Source organism: Balaenoptera borealis (assembly GCF_965194805.1).
Source record: "Balaenoptera borealis genome assembly, chromosome: 2".
Lineage (NCBI taxonomy): Eukaryota > Metazoa > Chordata > Mammalia > Artiodactyla > Balaenopteridae > Balaenoptera > Balaenoptera borealis.
In genome coordinates this window covers 107,274,817-107,295,008 of record NC_138867.1, presented here as the reverse complement: position 1 = coordinate 107,295,008, position 20,192 = coordinate 107,274,817, and the positions used below count along the sequence as shown (strand labels likewise).

Below are 20,192 nucleotides of genomic sequence, written 5' to 3'. Positions count from 1 at the left end.
AGCTTGTGAGACCTGCTCCCTCTGGTCTCACCTTGACAGGTGACAAGCAGAGGTGGGAGAGGCTTGCCTGACACCGTGTGGATCCTGGTCCAGCAGGCTCTCCCTGACCTGAGATTTCAGAGCGTGATAGAGGTTCAAACCTCATATCATGTAGTGTCTGGAAGTCTGATCATCCCAATATTCTCAGCTTTATTTTCCTGCCACTAAGAGAAGTCCTGGTGGGAATGGGCTGAAGCGGCAGATTTCTATATACTGGTGTATGCCTGGGTGAGAGTCCCACAGATGATGTACAACTGACTGGTTTACGGGCTTGATCACCCCAGTGGGCAGTGGACAGGGTGTTCCCTCCTTCGCTGGCCCTTTCTGGAAGCACACAGGTTGGTGCCTGAATAGACACCCACAGGGGGCGGATTGAAACAGCAATCTCTCTCTTTCTGCCTCTTTCTCTTCTTCAGTCTATTCTGTCCCTTCTCCCTTTACCTCTCCCTTGGTCCTCACCCCTACACTCCCATCCCCTTCATCCTGAAGACTCCTTGTTTGTGTCTTTAAGTTTTGTCATTGGTATCTTTGTTTGTGATGTAGTTTTGTCTGTCCAGCTGCTCCTGGAAGTCTCTGCTGACATCGTGGGACACAGTGGAGTACTTAAGACTTGAAATACAAACACAGCTCACATTGCCTGCTACTCCAGCCTTGGTTTACTTAGTGGGATTTTAAAGAACAAAAAGGAAAGGAGAGGGGCTTGCATGTCTCTCCTCTGCCTTTGCAATCTAACTATTCTGCCTGGGCTCTCAGGAACTACCTGATTCATCTGTAATCCCCGAGACTGAGGGAAAAAAAGGGCCATTTTTAATTCAAGGGGGAAAACTATGAGATCTCTAGTTCTGTAGAAATTGGCTTTTCTGGCTTAATTTTGTGGGTTTAATTAATACAGACCTGTCTTTAGAGTCATCAACATTAAGTACAATACAGTCATTGTACCTAAGATTACTGCAAGTCAATAAGTACATATTGTTTCTGTTATCGAATCTGTCAACAAGGAAAATTGCCTGATATGATTAAACTTTTAAGTAAATATAACTGGGATAAGAGCTTTTTGGTTAACTCTACAGGAATAATTATGTTTTGGAAATGTCCATCTAAAATAGTCTCTCCAAATTTTGGTAACTTGAAACTAAATTAAGTTAAATGATAGGAATCCATTGCGTATCCAGGCCATTTCAAGTAAAACGAAATATTGGAACATTAACTGCTAAGCAGGTCTAAATTTACTACTACCACTTTTGTTTTCTTGTAAGAGGGAAGCTAAAGATATTTGGGTTTATTTGACACGTCTTGAGCCACATTAAGGAAAGAACTTGTGCTTTGGGAAGATACATGTTTCTAGAGGTTATGGGATATTCCAATCAGGGAATGCTAATATAAAAGACAGTTCCTGGTTGCTTAAGGCAAGTAGGATGTGTGTTTTCAAAAAAGACGGTATGAGGAATGGAAATATATTTTGTTAAAAGGAAAAAGGTGATTTTTTGTCCTGGAGCTGGTTATTTCTGAATCGAAAGAATAAGGGACAGGATAATATGGCTACAGAAAGTTGCAGAAGGTTTGCGGAAAAGGAATATTGGGAAAAGAATTTTGTATGTGGTCAGGACTTTCTAAGGTTGGATTAATTTAATTAGCAAATGGTTTTTATTAAGAGTAGGCTGATGCAAGACTGGATTTGGTTTCTCTCTCTCATAAGAGAACAAAGTTTTCCTGGAATGCTGCTTTTTATAACAGATCTTGTGAGTTCCTGTGCCTTTAAGTGATCTGTATTTACTTTTGAAATCTTTTTTCACCTTAGCTCAAGGCATAAGTACTGTTTCACAGCTACCTATGATCCTACCTGACAGGGTGTTTTAAAACTTGCTGAACTTTTTGACAGGCTTCCCAAATATCAAATTCTAATTAAAGTTCTTTTGACTTCCAGTTAACTTTGGGATGCTTCAAGGGGCCCCTGGAGCATCACAAAGAGAGATCCTAAACTAATTGGGTTCATTTGGTATGTTAAGTTACATGGGACACATTGTGAAAACTCGCTGTTGCCTGTGTCAGATGGAATCATCAGGCTCTCCCCAATTTTATGATAGCTGCCAAACAGATAGGGGATAACCGCCAATCTCACACCTTACTCTATGTCCAAAAAAAAAAGTCCCCTGTGGGAATACTCCCACCTCTAGGCCCTCAGGTCCTGACCCCCGTGGCATTTTCCATTGCACCCAACTCCAATTCCTCCAGGAGTTCCTTTTTGCACCTCTAGGACCCTCTTCACTTCAGGCCTTGGCAGCCCAGACCCTGTTACAGGTTACATATTGGGCTGGCCACTTCCAAGCAGCCAAGATCCTAGGTTTTATAGATGCTCAATCTCAAGAAATACCCCCAGCATAGGGAAACATTATAGGACAAAAGCCTCCCGGTAAATGTTTCCAGGATGCCGGACATCACTTCTAGGAGCGCTCTTTCTCGGGTGCAGGTTACTCAACAGGGGAGGATCCGCTTCTAAGCCAGAAGAAGCACCTCTGAAGCGTATCCTTAAAAATTGGAAATTTTTCAAAACAGATGTGCTGAAAAGAGAAAAACTTAAACTCTACTGTAACATTGCCTGGCCCTTATATAAGTTGGGGAATGGAGAAAAATGGCCTGAAAATAGGTCTCTAAATTATAATACCATCTTGCAATTGGATCTTTACTGTCACAAGATGGGAAAATGGACTGAGGTTCCCTACATTCAAGCGTTCATGGTCCTTTACCTAAACCCCGTTCTATGCGGCTCCTGTAATCAAAAGCCTGAGGAATCATAAAACACCCCCGATGTTTTAGGTGATCCCCTTCTAACCTTCCCCAGCTCTCAGGAGGGAAACCAAGCCCCACCTACTTCCCTGGAGCCACCTACTTCTCCCGGTCCCTCTGACCAATCCCAAACTCTGCCTCCCTGTGTCCCTTTATATCCTCTCTTGCCCCAGGAGGGAGAGACTAGTCCCTCCAGGGTAACTTGTAGTGGAAATTCCTGTCACCTAGGATCAGGTTCAAAGTTAGCCCCCATCTCTGCCCCACAAGGTCTTTACCCACTTCGGGAAGTAGCTGATGGGAATGGAGGGATTACTAGAGTGCATGTCCCCTTCTCAATGGGAGACTTAGGAATCAGTAAGGAGAAGTCTGGCAGATTCACAGAGAACCCTGACAAGTTTAGGGACAAAGTTATCAGGCTGGGGTTGACATTTTCTCTCACCTGGCAGGACATCATGGTTATTCTAGCCCACTGTTGCACCCTGGATGAAAAGGAGCATATACTGAGAAAGGCCAGGGAACACACAGATGGCCTACTGGTCACCAATCCACACCGTCGACAATTTATCTGGCAGGTGGGGATGCAATCCCAGAACATGACCTGCCCTGGAAATATGAAGATCTCCAGGCTAGGATGAGACATTATATTACTTGTCTATCAGAAGGAATGAAAAGGTGCATGGTGAAGCCTGTAAATTACGACAAGGTCCAAGAGGTTACACAGGAAAAAGATGAAAACCTGGCAGTCTTCCTGAGCCGAGTGACAGAAGCACTCAGGAAGTACACCAATACAGACCCTAGGTCCGCAGAGGGGAGGACACTATTGGCTGTGCATTTTATCACCCAGGCTACTCCTGATATCAGGAGAAAATTACAAAAGCTTGAGGCTGGGCTCCAAACCCCATTGTCCACCTTGGTAGAGGAGGCCTTCAAGATCTATAACAACTGAGACTTAATGGAGGAGGTCAATAAGGATAAGAGGCTAATAAAGAAAACGCAGCTTTTGGCTGCTCTAATCCACCCACCACCTCGAGAGGACCCTGGAGGGCCAAGAAGGCTGGACAGACCACCGAAGAAGCTGCCTGGGCCTGAACCAATCTGCCTTTTGTCAGTGCCCCTCGAGGGGGCACTGGAGGGGAGAATGTCCTGAGCGCCCTCCTGTGGGATACCCGAGGGGCAATGCCGGCTGGCCCTGGTTCCTTGCAAATCTCTCGGATGAGAGATGCCCGCATGCTGACTGATGGGGCCCAAGCACCTGCCCGGCTCCAAGTCCCACTCGATCCATCCTCATCACTCCAGTGGCGCCTCGGGTCACCCTCAATTTGGCAGGTAGGAAAACCAAATTTCTTGTAGCCACTGGGGCCACCTGCTCTGTTCTGACTCGGTCAGCTGGCCCCCTCTCCAACCATGACTGTATTGTGAAGGGATTTGACGGACAGCCAAAGGCAGGGCGATTTACGTCTCCCCTTGCCTGTGGAATCAGGTCCATTATTATTACTCACTCTCTTTTGTATATGCCAGAATGCCCTGTCCCCCTCCTTGGAAGAGATCTGCTAAATAAATTAGGAGCCAGTGTATTCTTAGGACAGAGTGAAGTCCAAGGAGATAGAGAATGCAAACAGAGAATGCATCGATTGATAGCCCCAGGTGACCCACCTGCTGGTCATCAAAATATTCCCCAAGACATCCCCCAAGAAATTAGAGAACGAGTAGATCCTGCATTTTGGGATACCTCGGTGCCAAGAAGGGCAAAGCGTCTTCCCTCAATAAAAGTAAGGTTAAGGCCTGGAGAAAAATACCCCTGGAAAAGACAATGTCCTTTAAAAGTCTGAGGTCCTGAGGGGAACCAACTGCTGCTCAGCAAATTCCTAAAACACGGACTCATTAGGCCCTGCCAATCCCCTTGCAATACCCCCGATCCTCCCCGTTCAGAAGCATGATGGGGAGTATCGGTCTGTGCAAGACTTACAAGCAGTGCATGAGGCAGGCGTCCCTATTCACACATCCGTGCCAAATCCACACACCCTTGTCACCCAAGTGCCAGGGAGCATTCAGTATTTCTCTGTTTTGTACCTCAAAGATGCATTTTTCTGTATTCCCCTACATCCGGACTCTCAATACCCTTTTGCCTTTGAATGGAGGGACCCTGACACCCTGCAGGCTACCCAATATAGCTGGACAGTGCTTCCGCAGGGCTTTTGGGACAGCACCCATCTTTTTGGAAATGTGTTAGCAAGGGAACTGAGGGAACTGGGCCTTGAGAAGGGAACTCTGTTACAATATGTTGACAATTTGGGGCTTCCCTGGTGGAGCAGTGTTTAAGAATCTTCCTGCCAATGCAGGGGACACGGGTTCGAGCCCTGCCGGGAAGATCCCACATGCCGCGGAGCAACTAAGCCCGCGCGCCACAACTACTGAAGCCCGCGCGCCTAGAGCCCATGCTCTGCAACAAGAAAAAAGAAGCCACCACAATGAGAAGCCCGTGCACCGCAGTGAAGAGTAGCCCCTGCTCGCCGCAACTAAAGAAAGCTGGTGCACAGCAACAAAGACCCAACACAGCCAAAAATAAATAAATAAATTTATTTACTTTTAAAAATCTTAAAAAAAAACCCCAATATGTTGACGATTTATTGATAAGTAGTGAGACCAAAAAGATTCAGATCAAAATACTGTTAGGGTCCTAAGTTTTCTGGCAAAAAGGGGATATGAAGTCTCTCCAACCAAGGCTCAGATCTCACAGCAACGGGTTCAATATTTAGGATTTGTTTTGACCCCAGGGGCATCAGCCCTGGCCATAGATCGAGAAACAGCAATTACTGCATTACCATCTCCAACCACAAAGAGGCAACTCTGAGGCTTTCTTGGGATAGCTGGGTTCTATCGTATCTGGATTCCAAATTATGGCCTTATAGCAAAACCCCTATGTGAGGCTCTAAAGGGAGAAGAAAGGGAACCCCTTCAATGGAATAGGACCACCAGGGGCCTTTGAGACTCTCAAGACTGAGTTGAGTAAAGCACCAGCACTGGAGCTTCCAAATTTGGACAGCCCTTCACCCTATACCTTCACGAGAGGTCAGGGAGAGCACTAGGGGTCCCAAAAGCTGGGAACAGATCAGGGACCAGTGGCTAACTTTCCAAAACAACTAGACTCAGTGTCCCTGGGATGGCCAAGCTGCCTGAGGGCAGTAGCAGCCACAGCCCTGTTGGTTAATGAGGCTTCCAAGCTTATCCTGGGACAACACTTAGATGTGTTAACCCCTCATCAGGTACAAAAGACATCATTGGTTAACTGGAGGACGGTTAACAAAATAGCAGGCCCTCCTAATGGACACCCCCACCATTCACTTAAAGGTGTGCCAAACCCTGAACCCAGCAACTCTGCTTCCAGCGGCCAAGAGTGGAAGCTTAGTGCATCAGTGTATAGAGACCATAGAACAAACTTATTCCAGCAGGTCTGATCTTCTAGATGAACCTCCTGACAGCCCTGAGGTCGAAGGTTTACTGATGGGAGCAGTTTTGTAGAAATGGGAACCCGAAAGGCAGGGTATGCCATAGTTAGTCTAGATGAAGTCATAGAAGCCAAGGTCCTTTCACCCCAGACATCAGCCCAGAAGGCTGAACTAATTGCATAAATGAGAGCTTTGCAATCAGGGAAGGATAAGAAATTAAATATTTTTACTGACTCTAAGTATGGGTTCCACATGCTATAAGCTCATGCCACCATTTGGAAAGAAAGAAGAATGTTAATCGCTAGAAATTCCCCCATAAAACACAGATTTGATTCTGGCTCTTTTAGAAGCAGTGCAGCTCCCGACCCAGGTGGCAGTAACCCACTGTAGGGGCCGTCAGAGGGATGGGTCTTTTGTGAGCCAAGGGAACAGCAAAGCTGATCAAATTGCAAAACAGGCAGCTCGACTGCAGGAGCCTGAGCAAGTTATAGCCCTAGTGGCTGGCCCCCCTGAACTCCCTAGCCTTCCCCAGTATTCCCCACAGGAACAAGAAAATGCTGAGAAATGGGGCTATGAGAAAGGAAGCACAGGCTGGTATAAAAAGGAGGATAAGGTTCTAATCCCTGAGGCCCAACAGTGGAAACTCACTAAGAACTTACATGATGCCACCCACTATGGGAGGGATGCATTATGGGACTTGATGCAAAAGGCTTTTTCGGGGATGGGGCTTAAAAGAACAGAAAAACAAGTAACGCTTGCCTGTGATTTATGTGCCCGTAATAACCCACAGGCCCATCCAATCCTCCCTTCATTACTCAGGTCAATTCAGTGCCTGCCGAGGGCACAAGCCCGGGGGAAGACTGGCAGTTAGATTTCACCCCAAATGCCCCCATGATCAGGATATAAGTACCTTCTGGTGTTTGTTGATACTCCCACGAGATGGGTTGTAGCCTTCCCCACCCAATCTGAAAAGGCCGTGGAAGTCTGTAAGTCTTTTTTAAAAAAAGAAAGAATTCCTCAGTTTGGACTTCCAATGTCCCTCCAGAGCGATAATGGCCCTCTTTTATAGACAAAATCATACAGGGGCTCACAACGGCCCTGGGGATAGACTACATGCCACACACCTCTTGGCACCCCCAGTCTTCAGGGAAGGTAGAGAAAATGAACCATACTTTAAAGAAAACCTTAGCAAAGCCCTGCCAAGAAACTCATGCACCCTGGACCAACTTGCTTCCTATTGCACTCTTCAGGGTCTGTGTAGCCCCCAGGAGTGGCCTGAGGCTTAGCCCATTTGAAATGACCTATGGGGAGGCCTTTTCTCACTACTGACGTTCTACTGGATGAGGACGTGAACCAGGCCCTGAGATATATTATTAATGTAGGACAAGTTCAGAAGGCAATCCAGGACTAGGCCCACAAGGCACTGCTGGCTCCCACTAAAAATACAGAGGAAGGAGCAGTTCCTTCACAAATAAACCCCGGGGACCAAGTTCTTCTTAAAACCTGGAAAGAGGGGGTTCCTGAAGACCAACTATTGCCAAGATGGAAGGGCCCCTGTAAAGTAATTTTAGCTACCCTCACTGCTGTCAGACTGCAAGGGATATCTAGTTGGGTACATTTGTCTAGACTAAAGCTTTTACCTTCACAGGCCACAACAGAAGAACAATACATCTGTGAGCCAGTGGAAAACCTGAGATACCTATTCAAAAGACAGGCCCCATCGACAGATAGTTTGTGTGATAACTAATACTTCCTGCTGCAGCCGGGTCAACGAGACAGGACGGGTAGAAGTTAATATGAAGGAGATACACGCCCGGGGCAGAGCAGCTTCACAATTTTGGCAGGGGCGATATCACGTCCACTGCCTGGTCAACAGGTAAGGAAGCCCAAAGTGAACCTGGTTCCTTCCCTTTCTGGGCCCTTTAATGGCTATTGTTGCTCTTCCCCTTTTTAGCCCTTGTTTGTTTAACCTTCTGGTTAAGTTTGTGTCTTCTTGGCTCCAACAGTTTGAAGTAAGGCTCGTGATGGCTCAAGGAATTCAACCCATTCCAGCAGAGAGTGGCCCGGGTCCCTACAGTTTCTTGGAACAGTCAGTGAGGGACTTCTACACCTCTAGGGTAGGCTAGGGTCTGTGGCCCCTGTCCAGCAGGAAGAAGTTTCAGAAGAAGAGACCTTCGGCCCCTTACCGCTTAAAAATAAGGGTGTAGAGTCTCTTGGGGGAATAAGACAAGTCTGGGACCTGGGACCCTTTGCTGCACTGCTTGCACCTGGACAAATCTCTCTTCGAGCAACAAAATACAAAGAAACTGTAAGGGACTAAAAATAACTGCATGCATGTGCAGCTGGGGAAAATTATGGACAACAAGACACAAAAAAGCCCCAAAAGCCCAACTGCCACTTCTGAAGAGCCGGGAGCAAAAGCAGGGGGGTCAGGAGCAAAAGCAGGGTACTGCGCATGCCCCCTGCACACAACACCACAAAAGTGTGGAAACCCACCTAAGCCACCCTTCCAGCCAGACCCCCTGGACACACCCCTACCCTCAGCCCATATAAGGAACCAGCTTGCCCCCCACCAAGAGAGCAGGTGAGCAAGGGAACCTGTTATTTGTTCTCACTCCTCCCTGCTGCAGCAGGGGCCCCAGTAAAGCCTCGCCTGAATTTCTTGTCTGGTCTCTGATCAATTTCTATTGATTAAGGAGGCCAAGAACCCTGGTCGGTAACACGTGCATGGGCACACGCACGCGCACACACACACACACACACACCTTGGAGTTATTTTCACATCACTCATTTCCTCTACTTCACTTATAAAGAGCTAGATATGCTTCCCTTGAACGGATTAGATTGCCAATAATTTCTTTAACTTGTACCAATTCCTGAACATGTAGTTCATTTCAATCTTCTGCTAATACCAGCAATGCTATGTTGATTCTATTTGGATACATGTCATTTTACACATGTACAAGCACAGCTGTAGAATAAATTCCCAAAAGTAGAGTTACTTGATCAAGTGATATATCTTTGGAATTTTGAGAGATATTGCCAAATTGCTCTTCATTGGGGATGTATTGATTTATACCCTCACCAGTAAGGTATGAGGCCAGCTTCTCTTCTTCTCCAGCTAAGGTTTGTTATCAAATATTTGAATCTTTGCTGATTTACAGGTAGAAAATATATCCCTTTGCATTTATCTTATGAAGAGTAAGATTAAGCACGTTGTTTTTTGTAAAAGTCATTTGGATTTCTTTTGATGTGATCTCTGGGCTTACATTATATTATTGATTTTTAAAAATTAGTTTATAGGAGTTCTTTATACAATAAAGAAATTAGACCTTTATATATAATACATATTGCAAATATTTTGCCTTCTTTGTCATTTGGGTTCTCACTTTGTGTGTGTATGTGAGTTTTGCCATGCAGAAATTTTTTTATCTTTCTAGAATCAAATTTATTAGATCTTTACGATCAGTTCTTCTATATTACAATAAAACTCAGATGACATTTTAATTGAGATCCTATCAAATAGATGGCATTAAAGAAAATTGGCATCTTTATAATGTTTTGTCTTCTTATCCAAACTCTTTTTATGTGCCCTGACAACATTTTATTTTTAAAAAATATATAATAAAACTTAAATATTTCTTCATAATTTTTTCTTAAGTATTTTATCTTTTTCTTGCCATTTTCAATAGAGTCTTTTCTTCTATTGCATTTTCTAACTGATTACTGCTTTTATATAAGAAGCCTATTTATTTCATCATATTAATTTTGTCACCAGTCACCTTACTGAAATGGCTTGTTTCCAACAGCCAATGAATTCATTTGCTTTTGTTTACCAGTTCTGTATGATATTTATACTTATTTATTTCTATCATCTAACTTTCTTAAATTGACTAAGGTTTTATTTGTGTCCTAAAAAATGTCCAGTTAACTCCAATGTTTTATGGGTATGTAAAAAGAATGTGAAGTCATGGAACTTAATTCCATGCAAAACACTTATAACTACCTATTATTTATATTATTTATGTATTCCATTGACAAACATTTCTTATTCACTTGCTATGTCATGGACTGAGATATTGGCATTAAAATCTCCTGTAACTAAAGTGTCTCTATTGTCTCTTTGTTTCCTGTAATTTTTGCTTTAATTATTTTGATACAATGTTGTTTGATTAATAGGTATTCCTAATGATGAGATCATCGAGGTGGATTGTATCCTTTATCATTTTCTTCACATTTGCCTGATAGGCCTTTGCTCGTCCTTTAATTTTCAATTTTTATGAGTTATTTTATCTTAGGTATATCTCCTGAATTTGAAAATATAATTAGGCTTTGTTTTATGATTCAGTTTGAGATTCTTTTCTTTCAATGAGGAGTTAATCAACTTACTTTTATTTATGTGACATAAATGTTTAGTTTTCATCCAATATATTATCATATTATGTTTTCTGTTATATTGATTTTCTTTTTTATAATTTTTCATTATATTGCCTATAATGTTTTGTACATGTGTGTAATGCCTGATAATTTAGAGTTTATGTTTTTGTTCTAATAATTACCTTTATAATTATTATTTATGTGACATATTTGACCCTATATGTAACACCTATTGACTGCCTACTGTGAATAAAGATGAAACCAGTATAAGCCCTTGGCCTTTTCTTACTGCTACTGTCCACTTTTAGTTGATTATATATTTTTGATAGTAACTACCTTTGTATTTTTAAATCACACACATTACTTGATTTATTGGCTTAATACAATTCCCAAGACCCTTCCTAGTCTTCCAGTCTGTATCTCCAACCTCAAACCCTTACACTCAATCTGAGAGGCAAAATCAGAGTCTAGGACAAGCCAGAAACCCAGCCCATGCAGCAGAACATTGGAGCAGGGAAAATATTGTACAGCAACCAGTGGCTGTGGGCAATTCTGAGATCTTATAGTTGCAGAAATTTGGGGAAAGAGGAGCAAGCAGGCATTATGGGAAGAAATGCTTTTCAATTAAGTTTGGAGAAGCAAAATTAAATGGGCTTTGCTTTTGAGAAAATTCATGAAAATGAAGTACTCTATGGAATTTGTGAAATTGGAGCCTGTGAAGGGGGTCAGTGAAACAAAGATCATGTTCTGAACATGGGGTTTCAGTTTCTATTATCTAAAGAAAAGAGGCTGCTTCTGGTTGTAAAGCTCAATATATTGTACTTGAAGATTAGAAGGAAATATGAGCTTTGCTTGTTTACAATGCCAAAGGTTGATCTCCTTGTTAGATGATTTTCTGCTTCAGCTGTACTTTTGATTCTGCACTGCTCCTGGAATTTCTTGCCCCATTCTGTCCTGCAACATTTAGTAACTATTAAATACTAATATCCACAAAAGAAAGAAAAGGGCAAAGAGTTAATAAATGCTGAATGCCTACTGTGTGCCAGGCTCTCTCTGGAGCTTTTCATGTGCTAGCTCACTCAATCCCAAAACAATACTAGGAGGTTAATATTATTATCTTTATTTTCTGATGAGAAAAATGAATCTCTAGAATGTAAGAGCTGAAGCCCACACAAATTATAAGTGAAAGGATTCAAATCCTTGTCATATTCTAACTCTCTTTTTTTTTTTAATTAATAGACTCTATTTTTTAGAAAAGTTTTACATTTACAGAAAATTTGAATGGAAAGTACAGACAGTTCCCATATATTGCCCCCTAACCAGAGCTCTTCATGTTATTAACATCTTGCATTAGTATAGTACATTTGTTACAATTGATGAATCAGTATTGATGGTATAATTTCACTGCCCCCAAATTCCCCAATGCTCCACCTATTCAGCCCTTCCTCCTTCACCCAACCCCTGGCAACTGCTCATCTTTTTCTGTCTCCATAGTTTTGCCTTTTTCAGAATGTTACAAAGTTGGAGTCATACAGTACATAGTCTTTTCAGACTTGGTTTCTTTTACTCTGCAATATGTATTTTGGGTTCCTCCATGTCTTTTCATGGCCTGATGGCTCATTTTTTTAAAATCACTGTATAATAATAGCCCATTATATGGATATACCACAGTTTGTTTATCCATTCATCTAACAAGGGATGTCTTGGCTGCTTCCAAGTTTTGACAATTATGAATAATGCTACTGTAAACATTCATTTTTGTAGGGACATAAGTTTTCAACTTATTTGGGTAAATACCCAGGAGCATGATTGCTAGATTGTATGGTAAAATCATGTTTAGGTTTGCAAGAAACTGCCAAACTGTCTTCCAAAATGGCTGTGAAATTTTGCATTCCCACCAGCAGTGAATGAGAATTCCTTTTGCTCCATGTCCTTGTCAGTATTTGGTGTTGTCAGTGTTATGGATTTTAGCCATTCTAATAGGGTGATAGTGGAATCTAATTATCGTTTTAATTAGCAATTCCCTAATAACATATGATGTTGAGCATCCTTTCATTTGCTTATTTTCTGTCTGTATATCTTCTTTGGTGATGTGTCTGTTTAGATCTTTTTGGCAATTTTCTTATTCAGGTTGTTTGTTTCTTATTCTTGATTTTAGAAGTTAGATTTTTAAGCAGTAGATTGTCTTTCAAGAAATTATTCCATTTCATCAATGTTGTGGACATAGAGTTGTTAATAATATTTTCTATTATCCTTTTTAATATCCATGAAATTGTGGTGATGGCCCCTATTCCATTTCTGATATTAGTAATTTGTATCTTCTTTCTTTTATTCTCAGTTGGCCTTGCTAGAAGTTTATCATTTTATTAATCTTTTCAAAGAAACAGATTTTGGTTTCATTGATTTTTCTCTATTAATTTCTTGTTTTCAATTTCACTGATTTCTGTTATAATTTTTATTATTTTCATTTAGTTCAAAATATTTAAAAATATCTCTTAAAATTTCTTTGACCCTGGTGTTACTTAGAAGTGTATTGTTTAATCTCAAGCATTTGAGGATTTTCCAGCTTTCTGCCTGTTGTCGATTTCTAGTCTAATTTTACTGTGGTTTGAGAGCACACTTTTTATGATTTCTGTTCTTTAAATTTGTTAAGGTGTGTTTTATGGCCTAGAATGTGGTCTATCTTGATATATGTTCCATGTGAACTTGAGAAGACTGTGTATTCTGCTGTTGTTGAAGCAGTCCATAGATGTCAGTTATATCCAGTTGATTGAAGGCACTGTTCAGTTCAACTAGGTCCTTACTGATTTTCTGCCTGCTGGATCTGCCAATTACTAAAGTCACTAATTATAATAGTGGATTCATTTATTTCTCCTCAAATTCCTATCACTTTTGCCTTATATATTTTGACACTCTGTTGATAGATGCATACACAGTAAGGATTGTTATGTCTTCTTGGAGAAGTGACCTTTTTATCATATGTGATTTCTTGCTTTATCCCTGATAATTTTCCCTGCTCTGAAGTCTGCTGTCTCAGAAATTAATAGAGTTAATCCTACTTTCTTTTGATTAATATTAGCATGGTATGTCTTTCCCCATCCATTTAGCTTTAATCTATATGTGTCTTTATATTTAAAGTGGGTTGTTTTTATAGACAACATATAGTTCAGTCCTGTTTTTTATCTACTCTGATAACATCTTTCAAGTGTTACATTTAGACCAGTAATGTTTAAAGTGATTATTGGAGGAGGAGCTTCAAGATGGCAGAAGAGTAAGAAGTGGAGATCACCTTCCTCCCCACAAATACATCAGAAATACATCTACATGTGGAACAACCCCTACAGAAAACCTACTGAAGGCTGGCAGAAGACCTCAGACCTCCCAAAAGGCAAGAAACTCCCCACGTACCTGGGTAGGGCAAAAGGAAAAAAGAAAAAACAGAGACAAAAGAATAGGGACAGGACCTGCACCAGTGGGAGGGAGCTGTGAAGGAGGAAAGGTTTCCACACACTAGGAAGCCGCTTCACGGGCGGAGACTGCGGGTGGCGGAGGGGGGAGCTTTGGAGCCACGGAGGTGAGCGCAGCCACAGGGGTGCGGAGGGCAAAGCAGAGAGATTCCCGCACAGAGGCTCGGTGCCGACCAGCACTCACCAGCCCAAGAGGCTTGTCTGCTCAGCCGCCAGGGCGGGCGGGGGCTGGGAGCTGAGGCTCCCGCTTCGGAGGTCGGATCCCAGGGAGAGGACTGGGGCTGGCGGCGTGAACACAGCCTGAAGGGGGCTAGTGCACCACAGCTAGCCAGGAGGGAGTCCGGGAAAAAGTCTCGAGCTGCCGAAGAGGCAAGATACTTTTTCTTGCCTCTTTGTTTCCTGGTGCGCGAGGAGAGGGGATTCAGAGCACCACCTAAATGAGCTCCAGAGACGGGCGCGAGCCGCGGATACCAGCACGGACCCCAGAGACGGGCATGAGACGCTAAGCCTGCTGCTGCAGCCACCAAGAAGCCTGTGTGCGAGCACAGGTCACTCTCCACACCTCCCCTCCCGGGAGCCTGTGCAGCCCGCCACTGCCAGGGTCCCGTGATCCAGGGACAGCTTCCCCGGGAGAACGCACGGTGCGCATCAGGCTGGTGCAACGTCACACTGGCCTCTGCCGCCACAGTCTCGCCCCGCATCCGTACCCCTCCTTCCCCCTAGCGTGAGTGAGCCAGAGCCCCCGAATCAGCTGCTCCTTTAACCCCCTCCTGTCTGAGTGAAGAACAGACACCCTCAGGTGACCTACACGCAGAGGCAGGGCCAAATCCAAAGCTGAACCCCGGGAGCTGTGCGAACAAAGAAGAGAAAGGGAAATCTCTCCCAGCAGCCTCAGGAACAGAGGATTAAATCTCCACAATCAACTTGATGTACCCTGCATCTGTGGAATACCTGAATAGACAATGAATCATCCCAAATTGAGGTGGTGGACTTTGGGAGCAACGATATACATTTTTTTTTCCCTTTTTCTCTTTTTGTGAGTGTGTATGTGTATGCTTCTGTGTGTGATTTTGTCTGTATAGCTTTGCTTTACCATTTGTCCTGGGTTCTGTCTGTCCCTTTTTTTTAAATATAGTTTTTAGCACTTGTTAACATTGGTGGATTTGTTTTTTGGTTTGGTTGCTCTCTTCTTTCTTTCTTTCTTTTCTTTTTATTACTTAAAAATTTTTTTTTATTTTTAATAATTATTTTTTATTTTTTATTTTATTAAATTAATTTTAATTTATTTTATTTTTCTCTTTCTTTCTTTTTTTTCTCCCTTTTATTCTGAGCCATGTGGATGACAGGGTCTTGGTGCTCTGGCCAGGTGTCAGGCCTGTGACTCTGAGGTGGGAGAGCCAAGCTCAGGACATTGCTCCACCAGAGGCCTCCCAGATCCACGTAATATCAAACGGCAAAAATCTCCAAGAGATCTCCATCTCAACACCAAGACCTAGCTCCACTCAACAACCAGCAAGCTACAGTGCTGGACATCCTATGCCAAACAACTAGCAAGACAGGAACACAACCCCACGCACTAGCAGAAAGGCTGCCTAAAATCATAATAAGGTCACAGATACCCCAAAACACACCACCGGATGCAGAGCTTCCCACCAGAAAGAAAAGATCCAGCCTTATCCACCAGAACACAGGCACTAGTCCCCTCCACCAGGAAGCCTATATAACCCACCGAACCAAACTTAGCCACTGGGGGCAGACACTAAAAACAACGGGAAGTACGAACCTGCAGCCTGTGAAAAGGAGACCCCAAACACGGTAAGGTAAGCAAAATGAGAAGACAGAGAAACACACAGCAGATGAAGGAGCAAGGTAAAAACCCACCAGACCAAACAAATGAAGAGGAAATAGGCAGTCTACCTGAAAAAGAATTCAGAATAATGATAGGAAAGATGATCCAAAATCTTGGAAATAGAATGGAGAAAATACAAGAAACGTTTAACAAGGACCTAGAAGAACTAAAGAACAAACACTGATGAACACAATAAATGAAATTAAAAATTCTCTAGAAGGAATCAATAGCAGAATAACTGAGGCAGAAGAACGGATAAGTGACCTGGAAGATAAAATAGTGGAAATAACGACTGCAGAGCAGAATAAAGAAAAAAGAATGAAAAGAATTGAGGACAGTCTCAGAGACATCTCGGACAGCATTAAATGCACCAACACTCGAATTATAGGGGTCCCAGAAGAAGAAGACAAAAAGAAAGGGACTGAGAAAATATTTGAAGAGATTATAATTGAAAACTTCACTAATATGGGAAAGGAAATAGCTAATCAAGCCCAGGAAGAACAGAGAGTCCCATACAGGATAAATCCAAGGAGAAACACACCAAGACACATATTAATCAAACTATCAAAAATTAAATACAAAGAAAAAATATTAAAAGCAGCAAGGGAAAAACAACAAACCAGGAAGAAATAGAAAATATAAACAGACCAATCACAAGCACTGAAATGGAAACTGTGATTAAAACCTTCCAACAAACAAAAGCCCAGGACCAGATGGCTTCATAGGCGAATTCTATCAAACATTTAGAGAAGAGCTAGCACCTATCCTTCTCAAACTCTTCCAAAATATAGCAGAGGGAGGAACACTCCGAAACTCATTCTACAAGGCCACAATTACCCTGATACCAAAACCAGACAAAGATGTGACAAAGAGAGAAAACTACAGTCCAATATCACTGATGAACATAGATGCAAAAATCCTAAACAAATTACTAGCAAAGAGAAACCAACAGCACATTAAAAGGAGCATACACCATAATCAAGTGGGGTTTATCCCAGGAATGCAAGGATTCTTCAATATATGCAAATCAATCAATGTGATACATCATATTAACAAATTGAAGAATAAAAACCATATGATAATCTCAATAGATGCAGAAAATGCTTTCGACAAAATTCAACACCCATTTATGATAAAAACCCTTCAGAATGTAGGCATAGAGGGAACTTACCTCAACATGATAAAGGCCATATATGACAAACCCACAGCCAACATCATCCTCAGTGGTGAAAAACTGAAACCATTTCCACTAAGATCAGGAACAAGACAAGGTTGTCCACTCTCACCACTATTATTCAACATAGTTTTGGAAGTTTTAGCCACAGCAATCAGAGAAGAAAAAGAAAAGGAATCCAAATCGGAAAAGAAGTAAAGCTGTCACTCTTTGCAGATGACATTATAGTATACATAGAGAATCCTAAAGATGCTACCAGAAACCTACTATAGCTAATCAATGAATTTGGTAAAGTAGCAGGATACAAAATTAATGCACAGAAATCTCTTGCATTCCTATACAATAATGATGAAAAATCTGAAAGTGAAATTAAGGAAACACTCCCATTTACCATTGCAACAAAAAGAATAAAATACCTAGGAATAAACCTACCTAAGGAGACAAAAGACCTGTATGCAGAAAACTATAAGACACTGATGAAAGAAATTAAAGATGATAGGAACAGATGGAGAGATATACCATGTTCTTGGATTGGAAGAATCAACATTGTGAAAATGACTATACTACCCAAAGCAATCTACAAATTCAACACAATCCCTATCAAACTACCACTCGCATTTTTCACAGAACTAGAACAAAAAATTTCACAATTTTTATAGAAACACAAAAGACCCTGAATAGCAAAAGCAATCCTGAGAAAGAAAAATGGAGCTGGAGGAATCAGGCTCCCTGACTTCAGACTATACTACAAAGTTACAGTAATCAAGACAGTATGATACTGGCACAAAAACAGAAATATAGATCAATGGAACAGGATACAAAGCCCAGAGATAAACAGACGCACCTATGGTCATCTTATTTTTGATAAAGGAGGCAAGAATATACAATCGAGAAAAGACAGCCTCTTCAATAAGTGGTGCTGGGAAAACTGGACAGCTACATGTAAAAGAATGAAATTAGAACACTCCCTAACACCATACACAAAAATAAACTCAAAATGGACTAAAGACCTAAATGTAAGGCCAGACACTATAAAACTCTTAGAGGAAAACATAGGCAGAACACTCTATGACATCAATCACAGCAAGATCCTTTTTGACCCACCTCCTAGAGAAATGGAAAAAAAAACAAAAATAAACAAATGGGACCTTATGAAACTTAAAACCTTTTGCACAGCAAAGGAAACCCTAATCAAGATGAAAAGACAACCCTCAGAATGAGAGAAAATATTTGCAAATGAACCAACAGACAAAGGATTAATCTCCAAAATTTACAAGCAGCTCACGCAGCTCAATGTCAAAAAAACAAACAACCCAATCCAAAAATGGGCAGAAGACCTAAATAGACATTTCTCCAAAGAAGATATACAGATTGCCAACAAACACATGAAAGAATGCTCAACATCATTAATCCTTAGAGAAATGCAAATCAAAACTACAATGAGATATCACCTCACACCAGTCAGAATGGCCATTATCAAAAAAGCTAGAAACAGTAAATGCTGGAAAGGGTGTGGTGAAAGGGAACCCTCCTACAATGTTGGTGGGAATGTAAATTGATACAACCGTTATGGAAAACAGTATGGAGGTTCCTTTAAAAACTAAAAATAGAACTACCATACGACCCAGGAATCCCGCTACTGAGCATATACCCTGGCAAAACCATAATTCTGAAAGAGTTATGTACCACAGTGTTCATTGCAGCTCTATTTACAATAGCCAGGACATGGAAGCAACCTAAGTGTCCATCAACAGATGAATGGATAAAGAAGATGTGGCACATATATACAATGGAATATTACTCAGCCATAAAAAAACCCAAAATTGAATTTTTTGTAGTGAGGTGGATGTACCTAGACTCTGTCATACAGAGTGAAGTAAGTCAGAAAGAGAAAAACAAATACCGTATGCTAACACCTATATATGGCATCTAAAAAAAAATTAAAAGGTCATGAAGAACCTAGGGGCAGGATGGGAATAAAGACGCAGACCTACTAGAGAATGGACTTGAGGATACGGGGAGGGGGAAAGGTAAGCTGGGACAAAGTGAGAGAGTGGCATGGACATATATACACTACCAAATGTAAAACTGATAGCTAGTGGGAAGCAGTTGCATAGCACAGGGAGATCAGCTCGGTGCTTTGTGACCACCTAGAGGGGTGGGATAGGGAGGGTGGGAGGGAGGGAGTTGTAAGAGGGAAGAGATATGGTGATATATGTATATGTATAGCTGATTCACTTTGTTATAAAGCAGAAACTAACACACCATTGTAAAGCAATTATACTCCAATAAAGGTGTAAAAAAAAAAAAAAGGTCAAGACTATACAATGGAGAAAAGATAGTCTCTTCAATAAGTGGTGCTGGAAAAACTAGACAGCTACATGTAAAAGAATGAAATTAGAACATTCTCTAGCAAAAGTAAACTCAAAATGGATTAAAGACCTAAATGTAAGAATGGGTACTATAGAACTCTTAGCAGAAAACATAGGCAGAACACTCTTTGACATAAATTGCAGCAATATCTTTTTGGATCCACCTCCTAGAGTAATGAAAATAAAAACAAAACTAAACAAATGGGACCTAAGTAAACTTAAAAGCTTTTGCACAGCAAAGGAAACCATAAACAAAATGAAAAGACAACCCATAGAATGGGAGAAAATATTTGCAAAGGAAGCAACAAACAGGAGATTAATCTCCAAAATATACAGACAGCTCATGCAGCTCAATATCAAAAAAACAAACAACCCTATCAAAAAATGGGCAGAAGATCTAAATAGACATTTCTCCAAAGAAGACATACAGATGGGTAAAAAGCACATGAAAAGATGATCAACATCTCTGTGTATCAGAGAAATGCAAATCAAAACTACAATGACGTATCACCTCACACCAGTCAGAATGGCCATCATCAAAAAGTCTACAAACAGTAAATGCTGGAGAGGGTGTGGAGAAAAGGGAACCCTCCTACACTGTGGGTGGGAATGTAAATTGGTACAACCACTATGGAGAACAGTATGGAAGTTCCTTAAAAACTGAAAATAGAGCTACCATATGAT

General features: G+C 41.6%; 1 long non-coding RNA gene across 1 annotated transcript in view; it reads right to left on the bottom strand.

The window, feature by feature from the left end:
- The window catches only part of LOC309623678, a 423,847-nt gene extending 405,114 nt beyond the window's left edge, over positions 1-18,733 (bottom strand). Inside the window, exon 1 of the long non-coding RNA XR_014241457.1 lies at positions 18,129-18,733. This is a non-coding gene — a long non-coding RNA (uncharacterized lncRNA). The remainder of the gene's footprint in view (positions 1-18,128) is intronic.
- Between the last annotated feature and the right edge of the window lie 1,459 nt (positions 18,734-20,192).